This window comes from Ambystoma mexicanum, chromosome 7q (assembly GCF_040938575.1).
Source record: "Ambystoma mexicanum isolate Mex_15411 chromosome 7q, UKY_AmexF1_1, whole genome shotgun sequence".
Classification (NCBI taxonomy): Eukaryota; Metazoa; Chordata; class Amphibia; order Caudata; family Ambystomatidae; genus Ambystoma; species Ambystoma mexicanum.
The window spans coordinates 1113018950-1113044576 of NC_090941.1; the positions used below are offsets into that span (position 1 = coordinate 1113018950).

Genomic DNA, 25627 nt, shown 5'->3' on the forward strand with positions numbered 1-25627 from the left:
GGCGACACTGTGTGAGGGGGAATACCCTGACAGGGCAAACCGAATGCCATGTGAGCGCTAATTAGGGGCACTGCCACCATGGGACATTGGAACTGCACACTGGCATGTTCACTCACAATGCCTGCAGCACACTGGCCAAAGGGCATGGCTGCGGGACATGCCCTCTGAGCACTGCTGGTAAGGCACTGCAACTGGCTATTGCTGCAAGCCTTACCATGGGCACAGAGACTGCAAAGCCTGGGCATAGGCCGTGCCAGGAGGGCAGTGTGCCCACAGCATGCCCACAAGCCAGACATTACGTGCACTTGGACTAGAGGTGCTGTATCTGGGAATTGCCAGTAGGGGCAGTGCACCCAGATATGGCCACAGGCCAAGCTTGGGGTGGTGGTAGAGTGCCTAGAGGACACGCCTGCCGCCTATTCCTTGCAGGCTACTGTGGTGGGCATTACATGGGCAACCTAAATATAACTATGAAGCAAAAAACTCGCCGGAAACAAGTTTTCTGACGGGAGGTCATGGTGGATTTCTTCTAATATTACAGAAACCAACACACAAGAAACAAAAGAGAAATCTACAGAATAATCATAGCTGAAGGGTCTGACTTATGATAAAAAGACCTAAAAGGAAATGAAATGCACTAGTTATGTCAGCAACACGGAGGAGCATGCCCTGAGTGTAGGGAGAAGGGTGGCGCAGCACACAGGGCATTGCCATAGTGGCCCAAGGGTACTGCAGGCACGCCAGCTGTAGCTGCGGGTCATGCTGTGAGCACAGTGCCTATCGGGTATGGCATCAGGACATGCCCTGTGCATTCCATGTGCAGAGGTACTGTACTGTCCTCGGTTGATGATTACAGGACATGCCCTGTGCATTCCACGAGCATGGGTACTGTACTATCCTCAGTTGATGACCGCAGGACATGCGCTGTGCATTCCATGAGCATGGGTACTGTACTCTCCTCAGTTGATGACCGCAGGACATGCGCTGTGCATTCCATGAGCATGGGTACTGTACTCTTCTTAGTTGATGACCGCAGGACATGCCCTGTGCATTCCACGAGCATGGGTACTGTACTGTCCTCAGTTGATGATTGCAGGATATGCTCTGTGCATTCCACGAGCATGGGTACTGTACTGTCCTCAGTTGATGATTACAGGACATGCCCTGTGCATTCCACGAGCATGGGAACTGTACTGTCCTCAGTTGATGATTGCAGGATATGCTCTGTGCATTCCACGAGCATGGGTACTTTACTGTCCTCAGTTGATGACCGCAGGACATGCCCTGTGCATTCCATGAGCATGGCTACTGTACTGTCCTCAGTTGATGACCGCAGGACATGCCCTGTGCATTCCATGATCATTGGAACTGCACTGTCCTCAGTTGATGATTGCAGGACATCCCCTGTGCATTCCACGAGCATTGGCACTGTACTGTCCTCAGTTGATGATTGTGCATTCCATGGGCATGGACACTGTACTGTCCTCAGTTGATGATTTCAGGACATCCCTGTGCATTCCATGAGCATTGGAACTGTACTGTCCTCAGTTGATGATTGCCAGACATGCCTGTGCATTCCATGAGCATTGGCACTGTACTGTCCTCAGCTGATGATTGTGCATTCCATGAGCATTGGCACTGTACTGCCCTCAGCTGATGATTGTGCATTCCATGAGCATTGGCACTGTACTGTCCTCAGTTGATGATTGTGCATTCCATGAGCATTGGCACTGTACTGTCCTCAGCTGATGATTGTGCATTCCATGAGCATTGGCACTGTACTGTCCTTAGTTGATGATTGTGCATTCCATGAGTATTGGCACTGTACTGTCCTCAGTTGATGATTGCCAGACATGCCTGTGCATTCCATGAGCATTGGCACTGTACTGTCCTCAGCTGATGATTGTGAATTCCATGAGAATTGGCACTGTACTGTCCTCAGCTGATGATTGTGCATTCCATGAGCATTGACACTGTACTGTCCTCAGTTGATGATTGTGCATTCCATGAGCATTGGCACTGTACTGTCCTCGGTTGATGATTGCCAGACATGCCTGTGCATTCCATGAGCATTGGCACTGTACTGTCCTCAGCTGATGATTGTGAATTCCATGAGCATTGGCACTGTACTGTCCTCAGCTGATGATTGTGCATTCCATGAGCATTGGCACTGTACTGTCCTCAGTTGATGATTGTGCATTCCATGAGCATGGGCACTGTACTGTCCTCAGTTGATGATTGCCAGACATGCCTGTGAATTCCATGAGCAGTGGCACTGTACTGTCCTCAGCTGATGATTGTGCATTCCATGAGCATTGGCACTGTACTGTCCTCAGCTGATGATTGTGAATTCCATGAGCATTGGCACTGTACTGTCCTCAGCTGATGATTGTGCATTCCATGAGCATTGGCACTGTACTGTCCTCAGTTGATGATTGTGCATTCCATGAGCATTGGCACTGTACTGTCCTCAGTTGATGATTGCCAGACATGCCTGTGCATTCCATGAGCATTGGCACTGTACTGTCCTCAGCTGATGATTGTGAATTCCATGAGCATTGGCACCGTACTGTCCTCAGCTGATGATTGTGCATTCCATGAGCATTGGCACTGTACTGTCCTCAGTTGATGATTGTGCATTACATGAGCATGGGCACTGTACTGTCCTCAGTTGATGATTGCCAGACATGCCTGTGCATTCCATGAGCATGGGTACTGTACAGACCCGAGTTGGAAAATCCATGCCCTTTAAAGAGGGCAATACTGTGAAGGATAGCGCGTGGTGTGCTGTTATTCAAGATGCCATGCTGGAAAAGTTGACACCAAGTAAACTTGGTCAACTCGTCAAGTAAACACCAAGATCAATTAGACCTGTTGACCTTGGACAATTCCAGCCTTGTTGGGGATGTTCTGCTTACTCCACCGAATGCTACACCTGGAGACCCACACAGAGAGTTTGATTTCAAATCCGTACCTGAGGCTGAAATGACGCAACTCATTGCCCAGTTAGAACCGACGATATGAAAGGGAGACACTTGCCCGGCCGTTTCAGCGACAGCATGTGCCCCAGCTTTCGGTTCATCAATAACTAAATGAGTACATTTCTCTGTTTCTTAGGGCCCAGCCCCAGGCTGCATAAAGAATGCATGGATCTATGCCTTGCCTAAGAAAGCAGGACTGCACCCCCTCATCCCATCCAATTATCCGTCCATTACGAATGTTCCGTTCTTGCTCAAGATCTTAGATCAGGCGGCCAACCTGCAGGTCTTGGACTATTTGTCCAATCATGATATCCTAAGCAAGAGGCAATCAGGCTTCCGACCGGCACATGGAACAGAAACAGCATTATTGAATCTAAAGCCGGACCTCTTACAATTTGATTATAAAGGTCACGCAGTGTTACTAATGCCGCTTGACCTGTCTGTGGTCTTTGATTTAGTTGACCATTCCTACGTTGCTGGTTTTTTCTATCTCAGCTGCAGGACCGCACCATTCTTTTCTTCATTTTCAGACACATATACAGTACGTAGTGCTACGGCAGCCGCAGATCCGATGCGGATTGGGCATGGAGTTCTGCAAGCCTCTTGTCTTCTTCACTCTCTTTCCCATATCTTCACTCTTCTGCTTTTCCAAGTGCTGGAAGACCGGGAATCAGGTTCACCAGCTACGCTGCTGACACACAGTGCCTGATTCCCTTGCCGTCTATGAAACGTATTCTGATGACATCAGCAGAATCTATTCAATCATCCAAGTGTGGGTGGTGAGGAATGGCCTGGAGGATTGCAGGGACTGCTCATAGCTCTAAAAAACGGCCTCCCGATTATCAGCATTGTGTGATCACAGACTGTAAATCAGCCATTCAGCACAAGGTCTAGAACTTATGAGTATTTTTTTATCAATATCTTAATATGAGCACACAGGTCAGCAGCTTGGTCTCTGCGTATTGCATCAAATTGCTTGCACGTATTCAGAGTTTTGATCGAAGACAGACTGGACTACAGTTGCGAGGCAGGGGGACTCCCAGGACCCCCCTTCTTATTTGCATATTTCAAGTAACTTTGGGTCTCACCCTAAGCTACTAGGGGAATCCAGACGTGGATCCCTTGCTCACTATTCTTAGAGAGACACAGCTCCACCCTACTGATGAGGTCCATCCAAACACGTGTCTGGGGATGCTGTGGTACTCTTGTTCAGAGGAGAATTGCCTAGCATTTTGTGCTGGATTGCCCCAGGGCAGGACAAAGACTGATATGTTTGGGATATTTCTTCTCTGTGAAAGATAGTGAGCTAAAGACTCTGGGTAAGACTCTCGTAACCAGGACTAATGTCTGGCAGAGGGACTCACAGGAACCCCCCTTGTTATCTACAGTTGCGAGGGCCCTCATCGGGACCAAGCTGGCTTACTTTAGTAGCTTGCTTCAAGGCGTCAGTGAAAGAGACTGTTCAAGTCTATAGGTCAATCAGAACAGCGCTGTCCAGTGGGTGAGGGGCTCACGAAGAAGGATCAGGAAAAAGCGCCACTGGTTGCCAAGCGAGGCGAGAATCGGGAAACGGGAACTGTCCTCAGGCGGTGGCTTTAGGGTACGCCTTGTGAACACTGTTGAGTGGCTGTAGAGAATGCCCTGTGAACACCGTTAGGATTGGTACTGTCCTCAGGGAGTGGCTGTAGGATGTGCCTTAGTGAACACCGTTAGCATTGGTACTGTCCTCAGGGAGTGGCTGTGGGGTATGCCTTGAGAACACTGTTGAGTAGCTGTAGGGTTTGCCTTGTGAACACTGTTAGCATTGGTACTGTCCTCAGGGAGTGGCTGTAGGGTGTGCCTTAGTGAACACCATTAGGATTGGTACTGTCCTCAGGGAGTGGCTGTAGTAGGATATGCCTTTGTGAACACTGTTAGGATTGGTACTGTCCTCAGGGAGTGGCTGTAGGGTACGCCTTGTGAACACTGTTGAGTGGCTGTAGAGAATGCCCTGTGAACACCGTTAGGATTGGTACTGTCCTCAGGGAGTGGCTGTAGGGTTTGCCTTGTGAACACCGTTAGCATTGGTACTGTCCTCAGGGAGTGCCTGTAGGGTACACCTTGTGAACACTGTTGAGTGCCTGTAGGGTTTGCCTTGTGAACCCCGTTAGCATTGGTACTGTCCTCAGGGAGTGGCTGTAGGGTATGCCTTGTGAACACCGTTAGCATTGGTACTGTCCTCAGGGAGTGGCTGTAGGGTTTGCCTTGTGAACTCTGTTAGCATTGGTACTGTCCTCAGGGAGTGGCTGTAGGGAATGCCCTGTGAACACCGTTAGCATTGGTACTGTCCTCAGGGAGTGGCTGTAGGGAATGCTCTGTGAACACCATTAGCATTGGTACTGTCCTCAGGAAGTAGCCGTAGGGTGTGCCTTAGTGAACACTGTTAGCATTGGTACTGTCCTCAGGGAGTGGCTGTAGGGCATGCCTTGTGAACACTGTTGAGTGGCTGTAGGGTTTGCCTTCTGAACACTGTTAGCATTGGTACTGTCCTCAGGGAGTGGCTGTAGGGTATGCCTTGTGAACACTGTTGAGTGGCTGTAGGGTTTGCCTTGTGAACACCGTTAGCATTGGTACTGTCCTCAGGGAGTGGCTGTAGGGTATGCCTTGTGAACACTGTTGAGTAGCTGTAGGGTTTGCCTTGTGAACCCCGTTAGCATTGGTACTGTCCTCAGGGAGTGTCTGTAGGGTATGCCTTGTGAACACCGTTAGGATTGGTACTGTCCTCAGGGAGTGGCTGTAGGGTATGCCTTGTGAACACCGTTAGGATTGGTACTGTCCTCAGGGAGTGCCTGTAGGGTACACCTTGTGAACACTGTTGAGTGGCTGTAGGGTTTGCCTTGTGAACACCGTTAGCATTGGTACTGTCCTCAGGGAGTGGTTGTAGGGTTTGCCTTGTGAACTCCGTTAGGATTGGTACTGTCCTCAGGGAGTGCCTGTAGGGTACACCTTGTGAACACTGTTGAGTGGCTGTAGGGTTTGCCTTGTGAACTCCGTTAGCATTGGTACTGTCCTCAGGGAGTGCCTGTAGGGCATGCCTTGTGAACACCGTTAGCATTGGTACTGTCCTCAGGGGGTGGCTGTAGGGAATGCCTTGTGAACACCGTTAGCATTGGTACTGTCCTCAGGGAGTGGCTGTAGGGTACACCTTGTGAACACTGTTGAGTGGCTGTAGGGTTTGCCTTGTGAACTCCGTTAGCATTGGTACTGTCCTCAGGGAGTGCCTGTAGGGCATGCCTTGTGAACACCGTTAGCATTGGTACTGTCCTCAGGGGGTGGCTGTAGGGAATGCCTTGTGAACACCGTTAGCATTGGTACTGTCGTCAGGGAGTGGCTGTAGGGCATGCCTTGTGAACACCGTTAGTGTTGGTATGCCCAGACGTGGGTCCCTTGCTCCCTGCGTGACAGGGAACCAAGCTGTGAGGGGGCCTAACAAAGCTGAAACATGCCTGGGGTTGCTTGAGTTTCTGTGCAGAGGGGACCTGGCATAGCAGTTCGGGCAGGGCTGCCCCATTGGTGGCAGTACCTGACTGAGTTACATATGGCTGGAAAATGGCACAGACCGGCTATAAACCAGCAGTGTGAAAGGTTGCCCAGAGCAATGCCAATGGTTCTGATTAATTCAAAACACCTTCCACCCATCACTTTTTTTAGTTTCTTCCTATTATAAAAAAACATACAGTATTTACCGCGTGCACGCCCATAGTCCACCAAACGTTCGCGGACTTGCAGGGTGAGCTGGGTGGAGTTCGGTTTATTCTAGTGCATAACACGTGTTCACGCACAGATGTACGCATTTCATCAGACATGCACACACTTTTTTGCATCCATTACGTTGGACATAATATGTCCAATCGGCGACCACACGACACAAACACACACTCATCGCACCCACGTGTGGTCGTGTTGCCCGCTATACGCCGGCACATGGACATTTTGCAATACTTCTTTGAAGAAAAAAAACACAAATATACTTAAATAAATAAATCAGGCGTGACGTGTGCATTTTGTGAAACGTGTGCGCGCGCCCAGGCGATGCCCTCAGCGTGTTAGAAGCGGAACAGCTCGTAAACCCTCCTAATTAGGGGAAAGTGACGGCGCTCCTATTAAAGGCTCGCCGCCCACGTGACACGGGGAGACGTGTAACAGGGCAGATGGTCACATTTTGAGATGTGTGCCCCACGAGCGAGCACCACCCCTCTGCCACCCTACCTGTTACACGAATGCAGCTTGGGTGTAAGTTAGCGGAACACGGGGAGAAACCAAACAGTAGAGACCCCCAATACCCAAAGCAGGGCCAAGGGGGGGCTGGACGCCAATTCGTGTGCAATCAGTGCCGCAATAAAACACACACACCCACGAAAACACTCTAACAGACACACACCAAACAAGGCACACGAAAGCACAGCACACACGCACACGAAAATACACACCCTCATTCGTCCCCTTACACGAAAATCCACACACACCAAACGCACGCACACCACGCGCAGGCAAGCGCGCACACCGTCCCTCCATTCAGTGCCCCGTGTTGGTCCAGGTTAATCGACCCCCTCCCCCCCCCCCCGAATATTGCCGATGCCTTGGCAGCAGCCTCTTTGTTCCCCACGCCTCCCCAGTCCAAGACCCGAACAAAGGAGAGCGCTCCCACACCCAGCCTGGTCCTGTTTAACGGGGTACCGGGGGCATCCCCAACCACAATTCCCCATGTCACTCGCACCCGACTGTGTCACTAAGTGCGAACCCCGAGATTTTACGAGGCAAAGGCGGGCCTTTCTGGGTGCCAAGGGGAGAGAGAATGGAAAGTGGGGCGGGATAGAAGGGGAGGGGCGCAGTGAAAGAGTGTAAACGTGTGTAGAGGGGGGCGCCGAGGATGGTGACATCACCCTTTGAATGCTGGGCAGCGCCAGGATCTTCATGTGGGTGGGTTTAGTGTGGGGGGGGGCGGAGCAGCGAGGAAAAGGAGCGACGCGTGCACACCTCCAGCACCCCCCCAACCCCCTTGCACGCTTCATATAAATTCCATAGACGTACGAAAGCGGGCAACACTAGGCCCCCCCCCCCACCACCACCTCTATTTCCCTACACATTTCATTGAGGCAGAGGGTAGCCGCACCCCCCCAATCTATAAATGATTTTTCCGGAATCTCTCGTTTAATTACACTGATATGTAACCAAGTCCGCCACTCTTCCGTGCTTTCCGGCGGGTGTTTTAGCTGAGGAAGAGGGTGGGGGGGGGGGCGGTGGAGGCGACGTCTCTCCTGCTGCACACACCCACTGCTGGCACTGAGGGTGTGTGTTGGAAAGCGCCTATTGGAAACAAAAGAGCCAGCGCCTCTCCCATCTCAGCTGTGCCCAGCCCCTCCTGGGCTCCTGCCGGACCGTTACACTCAGGTGTGTGCCAATACATGGCGGGTATCGCTGCCACACTCGAGGGATTCGTTCTACACGCTCATCTCTGCAACGAGCACTTCACCCACCGAGAACAGAACTCAGAGTTGCGGAGGGAGAAAAGCCGAACAAAACACGTTCTATTGCCAGAACACATCCCCGAAACTACCCTCTGAGCTATCCTAACTGCTAACTGCCCATTAAGCTATCCCACGCCTACAGAGCCAACGATCTACGCTACCCCCGCACTACCCACTGGGCTACCCTAACTACCCATTGAGCCATCTCACCACCTACAGGCCCAACGATCTACGCTACCGCCGCACTACCCACTCAGCTACCCCAGCGGCTACTTTCCCGCTTAGCGACTTTACCGGGTAGTTTCCCACCGTGCTACCCCGCCCCTGGAAGACCACTGGCCTACCCCCCGCTGTAATTACTCATTTACTTACCCACCTCTCATCTACCCCCCCCCCCCCGCCACTAAGCCATTTGACAACTAACGTGCGCCCTTAACTACTTGTGTGTTCAGGGCCCCCGAAAGCCTACTGAGCCAACCCTGCCCCCCCGCTAAGAACTGAGCAACCCCATTCCATCACAGCTCACTGACCACTACACGCGGCGCTATCTTGACCCTTCAGCAAACACCTGAATTATAAAGGTGCCGTACCCTGGATCCTACCCCGTTACCCCCCTCCGGGGTCGCTCACTTGTCCACCTTGGAATCTCTATAGTGGTGGACACACTACCACAAACACGAACCCCCTCCCCTCGCCCCCCGCCCTCCAGGGCCTAAATCGATGGTACACGCGTGTGGACGGAGTCCCCCACTTTTTTCAGGGGGCACCTTGATATGCTAATTTCTGGTGACACCTCATTCAGTATGTTAATGAGCCCCCCCATTTCTTTAGCACTCCACCCCTGACCCTCTCTAGACATCTATCCCCCCTCCCCCCCGAAAGCCCCTCGCGCGTCTGCGCTGCTCCTGCGGGCCTTGCCTTGGTCGTTACTTGCTACGGGAGGGGGCGGTGAGTGGTGTGTGTTGGGGGTGCATGCAAAGACATTTAAACGAAAACACACAAGAAGCCTGGCAGCGGGGTTGAGGGGGGGTGCCATTGCAATGAGGTATATTGGGCGATGCGCAGCCTGGAAGGAAGCCGGGGCTTTTTGTTCGATATATGGCAGGTTTTCTGCTAGACACCCCTAGGAAGAAGAGAAAGTCGGGGCGCTGGCCTCTACTTACACGTCCAGCCGCCGCCTGTGCTGCCCAAAGGACCCCGCAGACCGACCGCTCCAGCGCTGCGATCCGCACAAAAAGGGTCCAGGCGCCGTCATCCAGACAGCAGAGTCCGAGGATGAACCCAAGAGGGGGCAGGTTCCCCCCGTCGTCAGCCCTTCAGAATTCCCCCAGCGATGGAGGGCGGCCGTGCACAGCTCCTGTGTCCTGTGCAGGAAGCAGACAGCCCCCTCTGGCGGAGGCAGCCCAGTGCAGACGGGTGGCAAGCAGACAGCCCCGTTGCAGTTAGCCCTTACGGAGCCCGCCTCTTTGCAGGCATATCCCTGGGCTGAGAAGGCATCCTATGCAGACAGCAAATGCAGCCCCTGTGCATCCAGAGGGTCGGTGCAAGGTCCGGGCTCAGTGGGTCCTCCGGGACGGAGCCATCCTGCGAGGTAAAGCTGGAGACCAGGCTGTGTCCGAGCGGTCCGGGGCGGCCAAGGGACGTGCAGAGCGGACGGCCTGCGGCGCTCAGCTGCCCATCTGTGCCCCTGGGTTGGGGTCCCCCGTGTGACCGGGTAACGGTACGGCCGGCCGGCGGTCCTGTGCAGAAGAGAGCGCTCCGTGAGCTCTCCAGCCTCCCTGCCGCTGTGCACTGGAGCAGGAGAGGCGCCCCCAGCAGCAGCTGAAAGCCGATCCCTCCTCCTTCCCCGCCGCCTCCCCCTCTCCTACCTCATCTGGATAATTTATTCTACTCCTTGGGAGGAGGGGGGGGCAGGACCCCTCACTTCAGGATCCAGTCCAGGATAAAACATGGAACGAATACAGCTGCGAGGGGAGAGGGGCCTAAGGGGGCAGGACAGCGAGCAGTCTCACACAGGGAGAGACGGCTGGAGAGGGGAAGACACGGGCAGCCTGGAGACTGGACACGGCAGAGGAGAGAGAGAGGTAGCGGAGGGAGAGGTAAGAGGCGGCAAGAGGGGAAGAGACCGCCAGAGGCAGAGAAGGGGCATCCGACTACCAGGCGGGAGGGATCGACGCTGCCCGAGAGACGATAAGCGAGGCAGGTAGAGAGGATGGAGAGACAGGCACAGGTGAATGAGAGGGGGGCTAGCTGGAGAGGGCCTCGGGTGCCGACAGGCGCACAGGTGAGGTGAGGGAGACCCGGTACAGCAGAGACCGCTATCCGTCCCAATAGAAAACACGAGACATGCAGCCAGGAGGCCATGGAGAGACACGAGAAAAGCTGCGCAAATATGCAACGGGAGGCCAGGAGAGACATCCGCACGAACATGGCTGGCCTTCAAAGGGAAGCATGGAAGTGCGGGTACTCCCTATCCGAGACGGGAGGATCTGCTTACTGTTGAGAAGGGCCAGTACACCTCTATTAAATGTATTGGCTTGCGACTGAGAAGTGCCGGTACTCACTCACTCAGAGTAACTGCTTCCTGCTGAGAAGCGCCAGTACTCTTTTATTAAAACAACTGGCCTCTGCTGAGAAGTGCCTGCCTCCTGCTGTGAAAGGCCAGTACTCCTCAATTAAAAGTATTTCCTTCCTGGTGAGAAGTGCCAATACTCACTCTCTCAGAGTACCTGCTTACTGTTGAGAAGGGCCAGTACTCTTTTCTTAAAATAACTGGCTTCTGCTGGGAAGTGCCTGCCTACTGCTGTGAAGGGCCAGTACTCCTCAATTAAAGGTATTGCCTTCCTGCTGAGAAGTGCCAATACTCACTCTCTCAGAGTACCTGCTTACTGCTGAGAAGTGCTAATACTCACTCTCTCAGAGTACCTGCTTACTGCTGAGAAGGGCCAGTACTCTTTTCTTAAAATAACTGGTTTCTGCTAAGTGCTGGTACTCACTCTCCAAGAGTACCCGCCTACTGCCGAGAAGGGCCAGTACACCTCAATTAAAAGTATTTCCTTCCTGCTGAGAAGTGCCAATACTCACTCTCTCAGAGTACCTGTTTACTGCTGAGAAGGGCCGGTACTCTTCTATTAAAATAACTGGTTTCTGCTTAGAATTGCCAGTACTCCTGCTTGCTGCTGAGAAGGGCGAGTACTCTTCTATTAAAATGACTGGCTTCTGTTGAGAAGTTCCGGTACTCACTCTCCCCGAGTATCTGCCTACTGCTGAGAAGGGCCAGTACTCCTCCATTAAAAGTATTAGCTTCCTGCTGAGAAGTGCCAGTACTCACTACTTCAGAGTACTTGTTTACTGCTGAGAACGGCCAGTACTTTTCCATTTAAAGTATTAGCTTCCAGCTTACTGCTGAGAAGGGCAGTACTCTTTCATTAAAAGTTTTGAGAAATGGGCCACTCTATTATATTGTGGGATATATTGACCAACTCGGCTGTGCTTTACTGCATCACTTTGCTGTAGCGGTGCAAGAAACAGCAAAATGGCTGCACTGACTCCTGTGTGTGCCGGGATCTCTAAACTGCATTTTTGCAACAACCAGAAAATGGCTGCACCACCCTGCCACACACAGGTGGGGTGGAACAGAGTACTCACTGCAGGAATGTGCCAGTGTGCTCTGCAACATGTAACATGGAGTGAAGTGAAAGAGGCAGCATTACTTTGCTGAAAATCCAAAATGCCTCTTTAAAATGACACCTTTTTCAACATTTAAAAGTGCTGCTTGGCACTAAACTCATCCGGTCCTTATGAACCACTGTGATTCAAAAGGCCCTGCAATGCCCAGGATCATCCATTGTGTCTCAGCAGAACCTGGCCTAATTCTTGAATGACAGTTCCTGTCAAAAGTATCTTTGAAAAATCAACCAGGGGCTTTGTTTTCATTTTACATGGGAAACGTGTCTATTTCTTTGCAAAAAATATCTAAAAATCAGCTGTTCAGAGAAAGTCTCTAAATAGATGTCTTTTTAAATGTATCGATGCTGCAAAACAACTCCAGCACTCAAGAAAAGAACTATAGCTGCATAAAGTGTGTATTTTCTAGAGATGAAAACCAAATTTGAAGAAATAGTAAAATTTTCTTTTTCTGACTGAAGAGGGAAAATCGCCTATGTAAAAGTAAATTGTTGTGTGAAGGCCTGTTTACTTATCAATGTAAAAGGATTTGTTGCCGGTAGAAGTATACATATAAACTGTTTTGATTTCACAGGTTTAAGTCAAGATGTAAAATGAGAAAATAAAAACTAAACTCATAGGCTAAATTGGCAAGCTATAAAAACAAAATTTACTCGGCCAGTTGCTAGCCTTGAGAAAGGGTGACACCTCATAAACTTCTGGGACAAAAAAGTGCTAATTGTCAACTTGAAAGACTTTGAATGCACCAGGACAAAGAAACTTCACAAGCTCATCAGACATTCCTCTTTGCTCCAGGCTGGGACAATAGAAGGCTGAGACTCTCACCTGTCAAGTGTGAGGGGAAATAAAACCTTCAATCAAGAGAAACGCCTCACATCCTACTTCAAAGAAAGTGACAATTGACAGCAGTTGGGAAAGAAAAAAAGCTGAATCAAGTGACAATGGACTTCCTTTTGAGTTTAAGGGCTACTTTGCAGTAAGAATTAGGAAAAATAGGAAAAGTTTGTACTTCTAAATCTAATTTCATGTGCTTTTGTTGAAAACTTGGTAGAACTCAATACTGAATAAGGAACAGAAGTTATAAAAAATGACAGATTCCCAGAAAAGTATTGATGTTGCGAACATAGTTTGTTTTGTTTTGTTTTATTATTTATAATGCGCTATTATACCCGAGGGTATCAGGGCGCAGCATTTACAAGAATATGCAAAGCTTAGTTACAAAGTGTACAAAGTTCAAATAGCATAGAGAATGTACAGAGCAGTAGATGAGAGCACACAATATATACAGTATATACAAATTGAAAAGGTGGCACACAGGTTAAACGATTGCGGATCGCGAGAGGGTGGCTTTAGCACTTATCTATTTGGCTGTCCTTCAGTTTAAGCCATGAAATTACCTTGGAACGGAAATTTAGGTAGGGCATGTCTACTCTGAGGTTGGGGGGCAGAGAGTTCCATAGTTTGGCTGCCTTTACCGGGAAACTGTTACCTCCTATGGTGGCAAGTTTGTAGTTTGGGACAGAGAGGCAATCTTTGTAAGCAGTTCTGAGTGGTCTTGCGGAGGCTTGTCTGTGGAATCTGTTAGTCAAGTAAATTGGGGCAGCGTTGTTAAGAGATTTGTAGGTAAGTGAGGCCGTTTTTAGGATAATTTTGTCTCTGGTGGAGAGCCAGTTATTCTGTTGGCTGAAACCTGATATATGCTCTCTTCTGGGGATGCCCAAGGCTGCTCTCAGGGCGTTGTTCTGGAGGGTTTGTAACTTGTTGGTAGTAGCCTTGGAGGTTCCCAAGTAGAGGGCGTTACAGTAGTCAAGGCGGGATAGAATGAGGGCTCTAGCGAGTGTAAGGCAACTAGTGTCTGACAGAAATGGTTTAGCTGAGCGAATTAATTTGCATGTATATGCAGATGAAGATGCCAGTGAGCTCAGTTGTCTTTTGAAGGAGAGGTTAGAATCCAGGTAGAAGCCCAGTGTTTTGACCTCCTGTCCAACTTTGATGTTGTTCCCATCTATCATGAAAGAGTTGTAGGCCGGGCTGAGTTTCCCTAGACTATGCGTTGTTCCCAAGATGATAAGCTCTGTTTTTTCATCATTCAGGCATAGTCCATGAGTGGCCATCCATGCCTGGATGATGATGTACACCCTATTCAGCAAGGCCAAATCCTTTCCATAATCTCCAGAAAGCGGAAGGAGGATCTGAGTATCATCTGCATAATTAGTGTAGGTGATACCGAGATGATCCAAATCATCGAAAAGGGGCTTAGTGAATATATTGTACAATGTAGGGGAGACGCAGGAGCCCTGTGGAACACCACAGGTGATAGGTATAGGGTCTGCTGCAGCTGTAGGCGAAAATACCCTCATGGTTCTTCCGTTAAGGAATGAAGTGATCCATGAGATGGCCTCGGGAGAGAAGTGTGCTGCTGTGTGGAGGTGTGAACATAAGACAGAGTGGTCGACCAGGTCGAAAGCTGCAGAGAGGTCAAGAAGGAGGAGCAAGGCAACTTGTCCTTTGTCCCTAAGTGTATCAATCTGAGCTTTCAGGTCGATGAGAGCAGTCTCAGTCCCGTGTTGAGGGCGGAACCCAGATTGTCTAGATCCTAAGAGGTGGTGTTCTTCCAGGTGCTTCTGTATTTGAACGTAAGCTACCTTATCTAAGATTTTTAGTAGGAAGGGAACAGTCGTTATGGGTCGGTAATTGGTGGGTATGGCTGGGTCGAGGGTAGGTTTTTTTAGTAAGGGAAGTACCCAAGATTGTTTTAGATTGCTAGGGATGGAGCCGGTGGAGAAAGAGGCATTGATCAATTTCGTGATGAAGGGTGAAAGATCGCGAGCAGCGTCTTTGATGAGCTGTGCCGGGCAAAGGTCTCCCTGGCAGTTAGACGGTTTCAGGGACAAGATGATTTTTTCCACATCGAGTGTGTTGACTTTAGTGAACTTGAAGCGCGTGGGGTCTGTGGTTGTACACTTGTCCGGTTTTTTAGAGGGGGGCATGTCTTTCACGGTCTCTTTTTTGCTGGAGATTTTGGTTTGAAGGGTCTTGATCTTATTGGTCAGGGCATTCTGAATTTTTGAGCACCAGTTTTTATCTTTGGTGTAGGTATCAGGGGGTAGTATGGGAGTTTCAACTTCTTTGAGAATGGAGAAGAGTTCTTTCATATTAGATTTGGTTGATGATATACGAGAGTCATAGGACGTTCGTTTGGCCACATATATTTCTTTTTTGTAGAGTGCCGATATTTTAGATAGATTAAATTTGTTAGCAGCTGAGGGACATTTTTCCAAGTAACTTCACAGTTTCTCTTTTGTTGCCTCAGGTTTTTAAGGAATGGTGTGTACCATTTGTTAAGGTGTGATTTCTGTTTGCTCGGTTTGAGTTTGAGAGGGGCGATGAGGTCCAGTGCTGAGGCCATGGCTTTATTATATTCCTCAACTAGGATCTCTGGGTCCGCCTTGTCTGAGAGTGTATCAAGTTTTGGGAGTAGGTTCGGGATGAGTCTTTCTGCTGTAATGTTTTTCTTGTTTCTGGTGAGAATAGGTGGGGCTGTTGTGATAGGCGGAGGTGTAGGTCTGTCTGTGGTTAACCAGAACGAGACTAGGTGGTGGTCGGTCCAGATTAGAGGTGAGATATTGGTAATGTTTGCTACGCAGTTGTGATCGGCCACCCAGTCGAGTATTCTACCTTTTGAATGAGTAGGGGCCATGGTTCTTTGTGCAAACCCTAGTTCAGCAAGGGTGGTGCCTATAGCGTTGGATATAGGGTCTGCTGGGTCGTTGTAGCCTAGGTTAAAGTCCCCCAAGGTAAGGACTTGAGCTGAGGTTTTGAGGTTGCTAGTTAGGATAGCGTTAAGGTCTTCATCAAAGGTACCGATGGGTCCTGGTGGGCGGTAAATCAAGTGGATGGTGAGGGTTTGGGTGTTAGTGAGTGGGACTTTGACTGACAAGTTTTCGCAGGATTGGACATTGGAAGGTGTAGCGAGTCTCATGTGTAGGCTAAGTTTATGTATGATGGCGACACCCCCTCCTCTGGACTTGGGGCGATCTTGCCTCAGGATGGTGTACTTGTCTGGGACTGCTAGCATGATCATGGGGCCTGCTGCTGGGTGTAACCAGGTCTCAGTGATGGCGAGGAAGTCTAGGTCGTCTTTGAGGATCAGATCTGCTATTTCTGTAGCATGTGCTACTAAGGATCTAGCGTTGATTAGGGCTCCCTTGATTTTAGGGCTGGCTGTCTTTATGGTGGTAGTTGTGTTTTCAGTAGCGCTAGTATGGCGTTTATCTTGAGTTTGTGTACTCTGGCTAGGGTGGGTGAGTATGGGGTTAGAGGTGAGGTTGTGATGAGAATTAGGGGTTTTAATGTTAGGGTTAAGTTGAGGTAGCGGCTTTAAGGATTTTTGTAGGGTATGCAGCGAGCGGGCCAATGGCTCGTAGATTTTGGCTAATCTAGCTCTGAGTCCTAAGTTCCTGTCTAAGGTAGTGCGAGGGAGACTAGGTAGTATCTGAGGGTTGGCTAGGTCTGTATGGGGTGGAATCTGGTCGGTGGGCATGGAAGAAATGGGCATATTGGGCAGTTGAGGTGCCATTTTACAGTAGGTGTGTAAAGTAATGTTCATGAAGATGAGGACAGAGGCGTGCAAACTTGTGGTAGGTGGATGCATTCTGAGTAGGGTTGTAGGTAGTGTCTTGTCTAAGTAGATGCTAGTTGTCTGAGGGCATCTAGAAGCGAGTTTGAAGAATATGACTAGATAAGACTGGATATGCGACAGGCAGCATGTCTAGATACAACTAAAATCAGGATCAAGTGGCAATTAGATTCGAAATTGAGCAGTAAAGCTAGGTATGACTAGAATACAGGCAGCATTTCTAGATACATATGGATTTGAGCATGTTAGAGGCTAGATAAGCAATACAACAATAGGTGCAGATCTGGCAGGAGAGCAAGGTGCAAGTCAGACAGATTAAGGTAGGGAAGAGATGAGATTAACAGACGGGTCAAATGTAGTACATGTCTAGCACGTGATATATAAGCTGTAGATATTGTACGTTAATCATAACATAAGTAGACAGGGACTTAGCATTTATTGGATATGAAGTTCGCCAAGAGTTAGAGAGTAACCAACGATCAAGTTACCTTATGTGATGTAGTGCCTTGCACTAGTGTGTCCGCAGGTGGGAAAACAAAATGGATCGGTGACCCTAGTATGTTGCTTAAGGCTCCATGGAGCGAACAGGGGGCAAACAGGGGCCTTTGTGCGGGCCTTCGTCGATAGCATTTTGTACATACACCCCAGGGGTAAATGCGCATCTGGTACAACATTGGGGAATTTTAGGCTAAATCTTTCACGTTTAAAATTAACAAAATGTGTCAGCAAGGCAAAACCAAGTCCGACACACTTGGGTTTTGGATTGAAATATGATGCAAAAAATATGTGACCTGTGTATCTGATTTTCTCGGAGGTTGCAACAGCATAAATATGTGTTTGTGGCTAAATTAGATTTTGGTTCCAGTAGTTAGGGGAGGTTTCTAAACACTGTAAAAATCACCCCATAATCATGACATCCTTTTTCTGTGAACCAATCAGTGAAGAGCTAGGAGGAGACTTCTTCCTTGCCCAATAAAGTTCTTTGAGGCAGGAGTAGTAAGCTTGCCCCTGCCATATACTGTAGTGATGTCATCTGGCATGATAAATAAGGGCCCCTGACAGCACACACAGAGACTGATTCCTGACTTTCTTTCTGAATTCCTGCGTGACGTCCAGTTCCTGATTTCTTCATCCTGTTTGATCCTGATTCCAGATTTTCATCACAAAGTCAAGGCCCCTCATTGCTGAACCCATTATCAGCTAGGACTCACATTTAAAAAAAAATCCCAAAAACCCAAGGGATGCATCCTAATCCAGCCTGGCTTGCTGCTACTAGATGCATGCCTGCTAAAGACTTGCCATCCCAGTGACCTGTATTAATCAGTAACCAGAAGTGCCAGTCCAGTGCAGTCCAGTGACAAAAACGGCCCAGGTGATCCTGGCCCACCAGATTTACCCAGCTGTCCTTTGTTAGACTAGATCTGCGTGGTGACGGTCCAATATCCTAAATTAGAGTGGACTGTAAGTATTAATAGGAATCATAGAAAACCATAGCATACTTTGCCTTGCCTATCCCAATCTCTAAACAATCCTATCCTTACCTTAATAAATTGTATTATTGTCAGAATCCTAATTGCAATCCTGTCCTTGATTTATCTTGCTAAGCACCATTTCTTTAGTCATTTTTATCTTGTGTAAATCCTAAACTATCAATCCTATTTCGAGTGATCCGACTGGTTCCGCAAGGGCGGGCGCTGGGGATCTGGGGTTGAAGTCATGAATCAACTCTAGAGTTTATTGTGTCCCTCTTTGGTATTGTAGCTGGAATGCTCTAGTATAGAGTATGTTAGGCAGAAACCTGTGCAGTTCCCTTAGGGACCACTGCAAACGATTTAGGACTACAGGTGGTTGGCAGTAAACCCAATCGGTAGCAGTCTGTACCACCCAGATATGCCTGGTAGCTGTGGCTGAGCAGTCAGACTTCTTTCAAGATGAGTTAGGCAGTATATAGAGTATACACAATAGGTACAGAGATAGAGTAGCACAAGCAAACACTGACCAGAGCTTGGGTGTAAAAAGTATATACTTATTTATTTAAAGACACACTTGTAAATTACACTAGCACAAAAAGAGGTAAGTAAATTCAACACACAGTCACTATTATATATAGAACCCTAATTAATTATTAGACAAGTCTTAGTGAGAAACACCACTTATTTTCAGACAGAGGTGAGCGCTTAACATAAGATGGCACTCTAATAAGTTATAGAAAAAGGGAGGGAAAAGGCAAAGTTATGAAAGCACACAAATTTCAATACTTTTCAAAGAACCACCACAGTGAGGCAGGTTAGGCAAAGTCTACTGAAGAGCAAGGAAGTTCAAATGCCAGGCCCACTCTTAGAGAGAGCAAGCGAAATGTGTCCAGGATCACACAGTGGGGTTATGCCCAAAGAGTCTTTGTAAATAGTTCACAAAAGATTGAGATCAAGTCAGGAAAAGTTAGTTAACAGGCCCCTGGCTCTCCCAGGTTAGAAAGTCAAGGATTTACTGTCACCCCGAACGATCTGTTGCAAGGGAAGCCAGGCGGGACACAGTACCTGAAAAGGGAAGAATGCTCCAGCGGGGACAGTTGTTCCTGTCAGCGGGTGCAAGTCGGTGTTTCATCCAGAAGAAGAGGAGGCCTTGACGTGGAGGAAAGATGAAGGTCGTTGCACTGCCAGGGAAGAAACCAGCCGCAGAGTTTCCCGGTTACAAGGTACTACCCTTTTCTTTGCGGTAGTGGTAAACCGTGGTATTCCGGTTGCTGGGGTGCTTGGCACGGGCAAGGCGGCCACAAGATGGTCCAGAAAGGTGAAAAGACGGGCAAACTGGTTATCCCCACCAGTCAAAGGAAGAAGACTCTCTGGACTGGATATCTCCTCTGTCGTCGGGAAAAGTGGTGAGACGGTTCAGCAGGGCTCCACCGGTGGTGTCGTTGCAGGTCGGTTCAGCTTCTCCCTCCACAGATTCTTTAGGTCCTGTGGCGACTTCTGAAGTTCCAGTCCCCAAAGCTCTGCTTTTAAGCAGAAAACCCCCATTCATTCAGCCTAGCTGTCACTCAAACATGCTAAGTGGTGAGCCGGGCGGCTCACCACTTGGGCCAATCACACAAGAGTGCGACTTGAGTTGCCGAGGCAACTCAGTCCAGGGTGCCTAAACCCCCTCCCACACTCCCTGTGGTACCCAGACAGAGTCACACCACTTTTGGAGGCTTCTGTGGAGAAGTGGGTTGGAGTCACAGAAGCAAACACAAACGCCATTTTGGAACCAAATTTTGGCAAAAAATACCAACCGGTGAATTTATATTAATTTAATAAACCGGCGGTATGTTCAAGGCTATTTTAAAAAGTGGTAGCCTCGGACAATGGGAAAATCCCATAGGAAATATTCGCGGTCGAATATAAAAAGTAGTATCCACTGCCACCAGCCAAAACATGGTCGGGGGGTACTGGACAGTGCCCCCTCGAACAACAGACCCCGGGGCAATGAAATTGCCCTGACCAGTATGTCCACAAAATGGTGGTTTGTACTGGTTCTGTTCACAATTTAAGACTACTAAAGCCAATGGTGACTTTACTTGTCCTGGGAGACAGTAGTCAGTCCTAGGGTATGGAGTCTATGTTAGGGGGTCGATACGACACCCCTGGGTTACTGCACGGAGGGTGCTGTGTAACCCACATATCAAAAACACATGAAACCCTATGGGGGAAAGGACCCCATAGCCCATGGAACACATGCAAAGTCAAAGGAACACCTCAAATCATGTCTAAGAGTGGGAGGGAAAGTGTCTCACTCTTAGCAGGAGAAAAAAATAAACCCCAAAAATCCAGCAAAGCTGCTGGGGGACTCACTAGGTTTGGGAAATTAGCCTTTACAGAGAATTCTCCCTAACACTCGCCCCCCCCCAGACTAAGGGACAGGAGGATTTAATCCACTCCTGGATGAATCTCATACCTCTAGTCGATGACATACATCCTAGAGAGACCATCAGCATTTTGGTGGTGACACCCTGACCTGTGCTCAATGGTGAAATCAAACCCTTGTAGGCAGATTGACCATCTCAATAGTTTTGGATTTTCCCCTTTCATTTGCATCAAACATCTCAAGGGTTGGTGGTCAGTCTGAATGACAAAAGTAGAACCATACAAGTATGGCCTAAACTTCTTCAGTGCCCACACAATAGCAAAACATTCTCTTTCAATAGTTGCCCACCTTGTCTCAGGATCCTTCAGCTTTCTGCTGATGAAGCAAATGGGGTGCTCCCTACCTTTCTCATCCAGTTGGCTAAGGACTGCACCTATACCTAGATTAGAAGCATCTGTCTGCACAATGAAAGTCTGGTGATAGTCAGGAGCTCTCAATACTGGTGCTTGGCAAAGAGCTTTCTTCAGGTTTTCAAAGGCCTGATCGCATTCCTCATTCCATTTGACCTTCTTAGGGAATTCTGGAGAGGAAATTACATTCAGTGGAGAAGCTATGGTCCCATAGTTCTCTATGAAATTCCTGTAATACCCAGTGAGGCCTAGGAAGGCTCTCACCTGGGTTTGAGTAGTAGGTGTTGTCCAATTTCGCACAGCTTCAATCTTACTGAGCAAAGGCTTTATTTATCCACCTCCTACCCCATGCCCAAGGTAGACCACCTTACTCTGACCAATTTGGAATTTACTTGCCTTTATGGTCAGATTGGCCTGTCCAAGAGCCTGCAAAACATGTCCTAGGTGGTTAACATGCTCTTCCAAGGATTGGCTGAATACTGCAATGTCATCCAAGTATGCCATGCAGAAATCCTCCATCCTAGCCAGAACCTGATTTACCATCCTTTGGAATGTCACAGGTGCATTCTTCAACCCAAAAGGCATAACCGTAAATTGGCATAAGTCAACTGGGGTAGAAAATTCAGTCTTCTCCTTGGCATGGTCTGTCAGGGCTATTTGCCAGACGTAAGGTCAAATGTGCTGATGAACTTGGCTGAACCAAGTCTATCCACCAACTCATCTGTCCTTGGCAAAGGGTGGGCATCAGTCTTTGTGACTGCATTAAGAGCTCTATAGTCCACACAGAATCTCAATTCTTTGGATCCTGCCTTTGGTACTAACACAACTGGGCTAGACCATTGACTAGTAGAGGGCTCTATTACCCCAAGATCAAGCATCTTCTTGACCTCCCCTTTGATGTGGGTCCTTACATTTTCTGACATTCTATACCATCTGCTTTTGACTGGCAGACAGTCTCCAGTGAGTATATCATGCTGTCCCCGAGGGGTCAAGCCTGGTGAAAGTGAGAACAGAGAGGTAAACTGATTTAACATGGCTTTGCACTCTTCTTGTTACTCAGGTGTCAGATTTGAAGAGAGATCTACTCCTTCAATCTTTTCGTCCAAGGGTAAACCTCTGAGGAGGTCAGGGAGAGCTTCACTCTCTTCTTCCTCTTCTGTTGAAGCTAGAAGCAAGGCTCCTACTTCAGGCCTTGAGACATACGCCTTTAGTCGGTTGGTGTGGAAGACTCTGGGAGCCTCCCTGGGATTGCCCAAGTCCACCAGATAGTTCACCTCTCCAAGTTTACCCACAACCTTGAAGGGTCCCATCCGTTTATCTTGCAAGGCCCTCTGCCTTGTTGGGATCATAACTAGAACTAGCTGGTCTTGAGTGAACTCAACCATGTTAGCCTTTTGGTCATGCCAATGTTTGACCAAAGCTTGTCCAGTTTTCAGGTTATCACTTGCTTCTTCCATCATTTGTGACATTCTCCTCCGGAGACCTATCACATAGTCAGTCACTCTGACTGGCTTGGGGGAAGGAGCACTCTCCAACCCCTCCTTAATCAGGGCCAATGGATCCCTGACTGGATGGCCATAAAGAAGTTCAAAGGGAGAATAACCTACTCCCTCCTGAGGGACTTCTCTATAAGAAAAGAGAAGGCATGGCAATAGAAGGTCCCACTTTCTTTTAAGGGGATCTTCTAAAGCACCTATCATGCTCTTCATGGTTCTGTTAAACCTTTCTACCACCCATTTGTCTGAGGGTGGTAGGCGGTAGAGAACTTGTAAGTAACTCCACAGGTTTTCCACATGGCTTTCATGTAGTGGGACATAAAAGTTAACCCCCTGTCAGAGATTACTTCCTTAGGAAACCCAACCCTGGTAAAAATACCAAGGAGGGCATTAGCCGCAGCCTGAGCTGTAACAGTCCTCATAGGAATTTCCTCAGGGTACCTAGTAGCATGGTCTACTACAACAAGGATAAACCTGTTGCCTGAGGATGTTGGGGGATCAAGGGGACCAACAATGTCAATCCCTACCCTCTCAAATGGGACTCCCACAACTGGGAGAGGCACTAAAGGTGCCACATTCTTGGAACCCACCTTACCAGAAGTCTGGCAGGGGTGGCAGCTCTTGCAAAACTTATCTACCTCAGCCCCCTTTTTTGGCCAATAAAAGTAGAGTGAGAGCCTTTCCTTGGTTTTCTTGAAACTCAAGTGACCAGCCAAAGGAATCTCATGGGCCAGTTGCAAGAACTGTTGTCTGTTTTCTTGAGGTACTACAAGCCGCTTGTAGTCTCCAGGTGCAGACTCAGTTGGTTCACTGTAGAAGAGGCCATCTTCCCTGTGTAACCTATACTTCCCAGGCTCTTGCCCATCAGCCCGAGAAGCTACCTGTTGGCGAAGACCTTCCAGAGTTGGACATTCTCTCTGTCCCTTACTGAAGTCTGCCCTGTTGGGTCCACCTTCTGCCAGTAAAGACTGCAGCTCAGGATGGTCAACAGGATCCAGATCTCCAATGAGTTCTTGGCCTTCCACTAGCTCTTCTTCAGAGTCTAGCTCAACCATACAGGGTTGTACCTCCCTCTCAGCCTCAGCTGGAGGTGGAGTTACAGGTGTAACTTTGGACAACCTAGAGGAAGTCCTTGTAAGTACTGGAGTGCTTGCTGTTGACTGTTTCTTGGAAGTCTTGGGTTTCCCCTTTGCTTCTTTTTGTTCAGTGATAGCAAGTTGTAACTCCAGTGGAGTAGGAGTGATATCTTTCTTTATCATCTCCTTGGGAGTACCTCTCATGGTTCTCTCCCTTGCAGGTCTGGTGAGCTCCTGTAACCTTTTACTAGGAGGTCTGGGGGTATGTGACACTACTCCAAGAGTTTTCAGGTTATTACCCGACAGAACCCTTCCTGGTACCTCACTTTGTATGCTGACAGGTATCTTCACAGTCATGTCATTACAGTGGATGAGAACTGGTAATTGGAGAAGCATCTGCACAGGCCTCCAGCTAACTTGGTGAGGCGTTTGGGTGCCTTACCAAACTCCTCAGCCTGAAAAAAAGATTTATCCACCACAGTTATGCTGGCCACAGTGTCCCTAATGGCAGGAGTCTCCTGACCATTCACCTGGACACTGTCCTTATAATACTCTTTAGTATTATCTGGGCTAGAGTTATAGACATCTAAATTCTGTTGTTCCCACAGACCCAGATATACTAAAGAAACACTGGCTGAGACTCCAATGGGTTCATCAGCCAGTAATAGAAAGTTTCCACTTCCCATTTGTACTTCCTCCTCTGGAGCAAAGGCTAAGGAGACAAGCTGGACCCCTGAAGGTTTACCCTCACATCTGGGATCTCCTTTCACATGGCCAGGCGAGCCACAAACATAGCATTTACCAAATGCTTTCTGGAATGGTGGCTTGCTCTGACCTCCTTCTGGTTTATCACCAGAGGGTACACTACTCTGATTTGGTTTCCCTTGAGGCTTACCCTTATTGTTTTGTTTGGGGCCCTCTTTGGGATTGGAATTATTAGAATTCTCTTTGAAGTCCTTTTTTGTCTGTTTTCCCTCATCCTTTTTCTGAGTTACCCCAGAGTCCTTGTGAGTAGCCCTGTTGGCAACCCACAAGTCAGCAGCCTTAGCTAGTTTCCTGGAATCTAATTCCGTTGAATCAGCCAAGTGCTGTCGGAGCTCAGGAGAACAGGCATCATAAATTGACTCCAACACCACAAGATTCTTCATTCCCTCATAAGTGTTCACTTTGTTACCCCTAATCCATCCCTCTAAGTTCTTCAAACTTTCACTCACCCAGGTAGCCCAAGGGGTACCATCATGCTTTTTGAGGGTCCTAAACCTCTTAAGGTACTGGTAAGGGGTCTTCCCAAATCTAGCTATCAAAGCTAGCTTCACACATTCATAATCCCTCTTATCCGCCTCCCCCAACTCCATTACCACATCAGTTGCAATAGGGGGGAACCTAGAGAACAACCAGGAAAGTAACTCATTTCTGGTTGTTCTGGAGCCCATGATTATATTCAAACAAACTCAACCAATCCAACACATAAAACTTAGGCTCATACATACCCACCAACTCCTTAGGCATCCGGGGTCTTTTGGGACAGGAACTCCTAGAGGATTCAGAGAGAGAAGTACTTTCCACAGACAATTTTTTCATTTCTAGCTCATGGTTGAGCTCCATTTCTCTGAGCCTTAGTTCTTGGTGCCGTTGTTCTGTTTGAGCACTAATTCTTTTGAATTCTAATTCAAGCTTCATTTTTTTCTAGTTCCATATATTGGGGATTAAGTGTGGGACCTGGTAAAGGTCCAGTAGGTACAGCTGGCAGGGCAGGCAGAGGCCCAGGGGAGACAACTCTAACATCTCCCCCCTCCTCTTCTGCTTCTGACTCAAAGTTATCAATACTAACATTCATATCAATATCATTGCTGTTAGCTACAGTTGCTGGAGTGGTAGGTTCCTCTGAACCACCATCCAGACTTTGATTTGCTAACAACCTTTCTATTAGCTCAATTCTTTTGCCCTTAGTCAGGAGGTTTTTATGCTTACAGAGAACTCTTAAACAA

The 25627-nt window shown here is 48.5% G+C and overlaps 1 protein-coding gene across 1 annotated transcript in view; it reads right to left on the bottom strand.

Moving 5' to 3' along the window:
- DCHS1 (dachsous cadherin-related 1) overlaps nt 1-10304 on the bottom strand; it is a 489760-nt gene extending 479456 nt beyond the window's left edge. The window contains exon 1 of the mRNA XM_069640519.1: nt 9652-10304. The gene's annotated coding sequence lies outside the window, so the exon portion shown is untranslated. The remainder of the gene's footprint in view (nt 1-9651) is intronic.
- Between the last annotated feature and the right edge of the window lie 15323 nt (nt 10305-25627).